Raw genomic sequence first — 6,983 nt, 5'->3', positions numbered from 1 at the left:
GCGTGTGGGAGGGCTCGAGACCTGGAGCTGGGTGTGGTTTTGGACTTAATATTCTGGGAGATGTGTGTGTGTGTGTGTGTGTGTGTGTGTGTGTGTGTGTGCGCGCGCGCGCGTGCGTGCACGCATTTGTGTATCCGTGCGTGCGCGTCGGAGATGATTAGTAAGAATTTAGGGCTGTCCATGAAGAATATCGTTCTGGGAGTCTTAGGGGACGCTTTTAAAAGTTTGTGTTTCCTTGGCAGACTGGAAGAGAGAAAGGACAACAAGGTCAGACAGAGATGAAGACAAAAGGAAATTAAAAAGATAGAAGGGGATGAAAAGTCAAGAGGAGGAAGTCCTGGGGAATGGGAGGAATACTGCAAGGGGGCCAGGAGCGGAGCAGGGTGGGGGGCCAGGAGCACGGTGGTGGTGGGGGGGGGGGGGGGGGGGGGTCGACTGTGATTGAGCAGAGCAGGTTTTGAACATAATTACATGTTTGTCATCTTTTTACACATTTTCGTTCAAGTTGCAAATGTTGGAGTCACTTTACTGTGTGTTTACGGGACTTCTTGGCATCTTTATGATATTCATCCACCTGGGAATACTCCTTTATTTATTGTTGTGGAGTTTGTGGACTTCAACCCCCAAGACAGGGTGGGAAACATCTGGGTTTTCTGTTTATAATGTTTGGTTTTGGTTCTTCCTGTCAGTTGCTGCCACGAACATAAAACACATCCCTTCTTGGAAGCCATGTTTTCTTTAATGCAAAAAGCAATCAAAGTTGACGTCAACCAACATGCAAAAAAGAGATTTTCTCTCTTTAACCAGTCATATATCTGTTTTTGCAGTCAAGGTTCTCCCTTCTGTCTCTTTGTTCAGAAGCACCACCAGCTGCACTATATTTTCTTCATGCCAGATCCTGCAATCATTCAGTGCATATTTGGTCAGAGTGTTTAAAGGTCCAATATGTACGTTTTAGTTCAAAGCATTCAAAAATATCTACGATTAATCAACAGAATGTGAAGAATTAGGAATGTTCATGATTTGTCAAAGACGTCCAGATGTCTACTGAAGTTAGCGTACTAACCAGCTGACCCCAGCCAGCCCTCTCTTGTAATACCACTTCACACCTCAAGAAGCAAGAATATTGCCTCTTAATGTACAACGTGGTATTACAAGGTGGGACTTAAATCTTACATATTGCACCTTTAAGTGCTTGAGAATTTAAAACAACCTCAATCCTGTTTTCATTTCGTTCATTCTCTTTAAGATGTCACATGTATTTTTATGCAGAGTACAATTCAGACGGTTTTGACCAAATTCAGCTTTTACGTTGGTCCACGATACTTAGTTAAAAGAACAGTTTGACATTTGGATGCTTCGTTGTTGTCTTGCAGAGACTGAGACAAAAGGATGGTTACAGTTTCAAGTCTGTGTAGTAAATGTGAGGCAACAGTCAGAAGCTGGTTAGCCTAGCTTCTCTTAGAGAACGGAAACGGGGAAACAGCTCGCCTGGCTCGGTCCAAAGTTAACAACATCCATCAGCATGGTGACGGTAAGACTCCTCGAAGTCGCGGCACGAGAGCGTCCGCGAGGGACAGATGTCCCATTTAACTTTCAGGCCAGAAAGCAAATAAGAGCAATTTACAAGATGTTGAAAAACTACTCCTTTAACTTAGATTGCTGATCTCAATAAAACCCGCCCAAATGAAGGGAGTCACACATTGTATAAAAACAGGTCGTAACGGAAAAAGATGTGAACTATAAAATATGAGCAGTTGAACAATGACGTTTGCTCCGTTATCCCAGCGCTAACACAAAGAACATTTTGTTCCTCTAATTCTCAGATTTCTTTCTCTTCAGTGTGCTTTCACAATTGTTTGCGTTTATTTACCACTAAGGGTATTAGAAGCGTGTGTTTACACAATGCCGCACCTACCGTATCTCTGAAGGCGTGTCAGCTGTGGGGCCGAGTCGACAAACAACTCTCCCACCAAGGCTTGCCATTTGCAAATAATTAATAACTGAAAAATAAACACTTAACTGAAACCTGAACAATGAACAAATGCACAAAAGCTGGTTCTATACCCGACTGAGTTTACATTATGACCTGAGGACGTCAGAGTCGTTGTCCCCTTTGCCTCGTGTGTCAGTGTTACCATTGTGACGGATGGAATTCTTCTCTGTGGTCATAAAGAGACTGTTAGTTATGACAGGCACGAGGTAGTGAAGAGGGCATTGTCAGAGCCTGCTGTGCTGCCCATAATTCCTTGCATTTTCCTGGCAGCCACAAGATGTGACTGACGCCACTGTGAGGATGTGGACGGTTTAGGATGACGTAAACACTTTGACATTTAAAGTTAAACATCTTGGTGTTGTGACACATAGGCTGCCTGGATGGGCTTCAGACCGCCTTGTTGAAGTGCCCCACTAAAATAAGGGGAGGAAATAGAGAATGGAAAGAAGTCCATGAGTAAATTCAAATGTTTAGCTGATTAAAAAAACAACACTTTGAGGCTTTAAAAAGAGCCCACTAATTCCTGTGATATTGCTTGACCCCTCTATGTATACATGGTGTTATATGAGACAAGTCTGGGCAGGAGATAGTTGGAGATGTTGCTGGGTGAGAAGCAGGTTACCATGGGGGGAAAATCCTCATTATACCACACATTGCTCTCAGAATGTACGTACACATGCAATGTTTATCATTCACAAGAGGTGTCACATAATGTGCATATTTTTAAGAGTGCACATCGCGCCAGCATGAGAGGAATGGATGGAATCTGTATGTTGAGCTGCTGATCCCACATTGTAACACTTGATACAATGGATTCTCTCTTATTGTCATCAGCTTTCTCCTCAGTGGATTCCATGCGAGTAGACACCGACAAGCGAACACACAGAAACACATTTGTGCTTGCATTATGATTTCAGCCGAAGCACAGGATCGCAATTTTTTTCTTTGTCCTTGAGGATGCCACAAATTTAAGAAAACATTTCAAGCTGATCCTGGATTCATTGTCTTGTCTTGTCTTTTTTTCTATTTTTCTGTCATCTGTGTGTTAAGCTGCTGCACATTTGTTATTCATTTCAACATCACACTTCTGCGCATAACAGCACACACACATACACACACGTACTTCTCCGTAGTCTGCTGGGGGAGCAGCATTGGAGCCGGCGACACCAACAGACTTAACAAACTGGTTAAGAAGGCCGGCTCCATCATCGGCTGTAAACTGGACAGCCTGCAAAAGGTGGTGGAGAGGAGGATGCTGAGGAAACCATTATCCATATTGGATAATCCTGACCTACCTCTCCACCACCTGCTGCAGGGACAGCGGAGCACTTTCTCCAAAAGACTCCTCCAGCTCCGCTGTCACAAGGACAGATACAGATCCTGCCCACTGCGATAAGACTGTACAATAACTCACCTCTGGAAAAATCCATCACACAACAATAACACCGTTGGTTGTCTGTTTTCTTGTTTGTTTAAATCCTTGCACTATTGTTTAGTTAGTTTTAATGAAATTTAATTATTCTATTTTATTTTATTCTATTTTATTGTATATACTGTGCATTTTTATATTTAATATTTTTTGCTTTCCTGTACCTATAATGCTGCTGTAGCGAAAAAAAATTTCCCTTTGTGGAGTTAATAAAGTAACTATCTATCTATCTATCTATACACACACAAACACACCTACATCTGAAAACAGTGCCTGTTTAAACAACAAAGCAATCTCATCGTCCTCGGCCCCTCAGGACCCTAACCCCCCTGCCACCTCTCTCACACACAAACAAAGAAAACTGGTTCAACCTCTGGGCCAGGTGTTAGGTGTCCATCGCGCAGGTAAACGCTCTGCAAACATTAGACAGTCGCTCATGCAAATGCACACACATTATATACTGTACGTCACTGTAGAAACGTATCAGTTGCCTTCCATTGTTGTAGGCCTATAGGTGGAAACAATAAGGTGGCCACATCTCCACCCAAAAGCCCTGTAATGAGGCTATTTAGTACAGTATAATATCTCACCTGGAGCAGAAATAGATTATTGCTGCCTCCTCCTATTCTGTCTATTGTCTTCACTTTACCGTCCCATTAATTTCTTACTAACCCATTACTTCTTTGTAATCCTTCATCCTTTAACAAATGTATACCTCTATTGGTGCTACATGCTTGGAAAACATTCTTGTGGTAGTGGGGCATGGTTTGGGCTCAGCTGCAGGTGGGACTGATTGGGGGAATGAGTGACTCAGGGAACGGTGCCTGGAAGAGGCTTAAGTAGCACAGCTGCAGGGAATCACTGATCATCTCTCTCCACATAAAAGCACCTGGGAGGACACCAGAGGAGGGAGGACTCCTGGAGGACACTGGGCTGCAGGTTGGCTGCAGAAAGGACGTTGGACATGTGCTCGGAGGCTGGGCAGGAGGGCACACGATCATCGGAGTTATTTTGTGTGTTAATAAACTTGTCGAAACTGGACTTTGACTGGTCGTGGTTCGTTCGTGCCGATAGAACCCATAGTGACGGCAAAGATGCAATCAGGCTCGTAGGCCCGCCCCTTAAAATCAGTTTTACAAAGAAACTTTGCCCCCTAGCTAAATGTAGAAACAGACTACTAGTTTTAAACCCTGCACATACATCAGTTTGCACAGTGTAGCTCAAACATATTATCTAAATTATGTTATGTAAAGAATCCCAATCTGGAAAACAACTAATCATCATAGCTTCCAAAATGAAAAGCAAATCTCCAGAAATGATGGATGGCTATTGGCCACCACAGACATTCCTCTTCCCTGTGGCCCAGTTGTGCCTCTCGTGTATGACATTTCCAACACAGAGCATCCAGTTCTCTGAAAAAGAAACCCCAAAGATTGGTGTGTTGTTTGGTAAAAAAAAAAAAAAAAAGATCTATTACCCACCTCCCAAAGCAGGCCCCTTTTTAAAAATATGGAAATAGCTTTACTGTTAAAAATTGTGATTTTCTTTTTTTTTTGTGATTTTTTTTCTTTCAGATGGATGAAAGTCTTGAGAACGGTGGTGGGTGTTTCCTGCATCTTGTTGACCTTTAGCCTTCGTATGACAGTTTTTCAATTCCTCTTTGAGGGACATCCTGTGAAGAACAGCTTTGCAGCAAACATGTGGAAAACAGATTAAGTCTGACTTGCACATTTAAGGCATTTAAGACATTTTTCCTGCCTTTAACAGTTGCTCCAGAGTTTCCAAAACTTAAAAGAAATCTGTGCACCTGAAAGTTCACAGCAGCAGTAACTGGAGCCTGCTGCTGTCGTACACTGCATGTCAGCGTCTTTCATCCACAGTAGTGCCTCCTGTGTGACTATTAAATCGAAAATCTCCCCACCGACTCCCGTCTCATTTCTCCAGCAATTCTACCATCTGGACGCATGCCAGACACACACACACACACACACACACACACACACACACACACACACACACACACACACACACACACACAGAGACACATTAAAACACACAGAGAGATCTACAGCCAGACAGGAAGCCCCCCCACCTCCCCTGTTCCTGTTTCTCACAGAGTGTACAGGGTGTGTGTGTGTGTGTGTGTGTCTGTGCTCACTCTGTAGAATCTTGCTACTGTAGGCAATCAGCAGGAGACAGGCTGAACAACACAGGAAAAAAAAACTACACAAAGACATGAGATAGAAGATAGCAGAGAAAAGAAGCATTATCACTGGAGAGGAAGAAATATGCAGAAGATTATACAGATGGAGAGAAACCGAGTCAGAAAGATGTGATTGTGGAACAATGCTGGCAGTCAAACTGTTTTCTTCACGTCTGTCTTCCCTCCCTTCCTCTGCTCTGGTGGAGGGAGGGAGAGGAGCAGGTGCTGTTCACGCTAATACACGAATGTGATACTAAACTTTCAGAACATTTTCAAAAAGTTGTACTTTTATACTTTAATATATAAAACTATAAAAGCAGTTTTAGTTTGATGAAAGACATGTATTTATACGGTCATCCAGGCATTTTTGATGAACACTGACAAACAGGGTTAAAAGCAGAGGTATCCTCATGATAACATATTGTCATTCAAATCGTGATTTTAAGGAATACTGTACTACTAATGCAATACAGCGCAGTCAAACAGGATTTTTTTCCCTTTTTTTAAAACCTTTTGGCAAGTTCATGTGGATTATTATCTAAAATATGAAGATAGGGACATGCTTTAAACGGTAAGGTGCTTCAAGGTGGACACAGTTTCAGAGAAAGTGATATGTTGGCATCAGTTATGTTTGTATCATCAGCCAGAGGCAGATATGAGGTTACAACAAGCAAACAGAAGGAACACCCCTCCGTTTTGGCCTCTACCTTCTCTTTCTCCCATTATCTTCTCCCATTATCTCCCCGCCCCACCCTGATCAATCATGTGTTCCAGGCTTTTACCTGTCTGGTAAAGACAAAAGATCCCACACACACACACACACACACACACATACACGCACGCACGCACGCACGCACGCACACACACACACACACACACACACACACACACACACACACAAACATTCAAACACACACACGTGCTTTCCATTTTATTTGCATCCTCAGATTTCCATTTATTTGCGTAAGCACCTGGAGGAGGCACACGACATCTGACAAAGAGAGGTCTAATGGAGTTAAATAAAACTGAAAATGAAAGGACAAAAGAACCTGGGAGTGACTGAAACATGTAGATCAGGAGAGTGGTGTTCCCAGGGTTTTAAAGAGGGCAAAGCTGCCCCAACCCCACAAGTCAACAGAAAAATGACCATTAACACAAGCGCTGCTCTGATAACAAGACCGACATTAAGCATCTGTAATTTACACAGTCATCGTGGTTTATCAGCACATTCTCCCTCAGCTGAGGAACACACACACACACACACACACACACACACACACACACACACACACACACACACACACAGGCACAGATCCAGGCGAGTGCACAGAAGACACACTGTTTAATAATTAGAC

This window comes from Embiotoca jacksoni, unplaced genomic scaffold (assembly GCF_022577435.1).
Source record: "Embiotoca jacksoni isolate LCO1_2020_lvr unplaced genomic scaffold, fEmbJac1.0.p SCAF_15, whole genome shotgun sequence".
In the NCBI taxonomy this organism is placed as follows: domain Eukaryota; kingdom Metazoa; phylum Chordata; class Actinopteri; family Embiotocidae; genus Embiotoca; species Embiotoca jacksoni.
This window is presented reverse-complemented; position numbering follows the sequence as displayed.